Below are 378 nucleotides of genomic sequence, written 5' to 3' on the forward strand. Positions count from 1 at the left end.
CTGGAGAGGCAGGCATGGTGGCAGCCGGAGTCTCCGCGTTATCTGCGGGAAGAGGGCACGGGGTGGTGACCAGGGTGTGCCAGGCAGGGCCATGATTCCCTGGCAAACAGAGGGGACACTTGAGGACTTCAGGCTGGCCTGGGCATCTCCGCTGCCACTGTAGGATGGCAGAGCTCAGGCAACGGGGACGGTGCCTGGTGTCCTGTGTGCCACAGGGTGGTGGGGCGGGTGATGGACCTGCTGTTCACCTGCACAGCAGTGGGGACAGTGCCCTGTGCAGGGACACAGAGTGCAGGGACCGGGTGTGGGCACCGCTCTGCCCCTGCAGTGCCACCCCTGCTGTGTCACATCACCCCTGACGCATCCTGGGAATTCCTG

This window comes from Corvus brachyrhynchos, unplaced genomic scaffold (genome assembly GCF_000691975.1).
Source record: "Corvus brachyrhynchos isolate BGI_N302 unplaced genomic scaffold, ASM69197v1 scaffold365, whole genome shotgun sequence".
Classification (NCBI taxonomy): Eukaryota; Metazoa; Chordata; class Aves; order Passeriformes; family Corvidae; genus Corvus; species Corvus brachyrhynchos.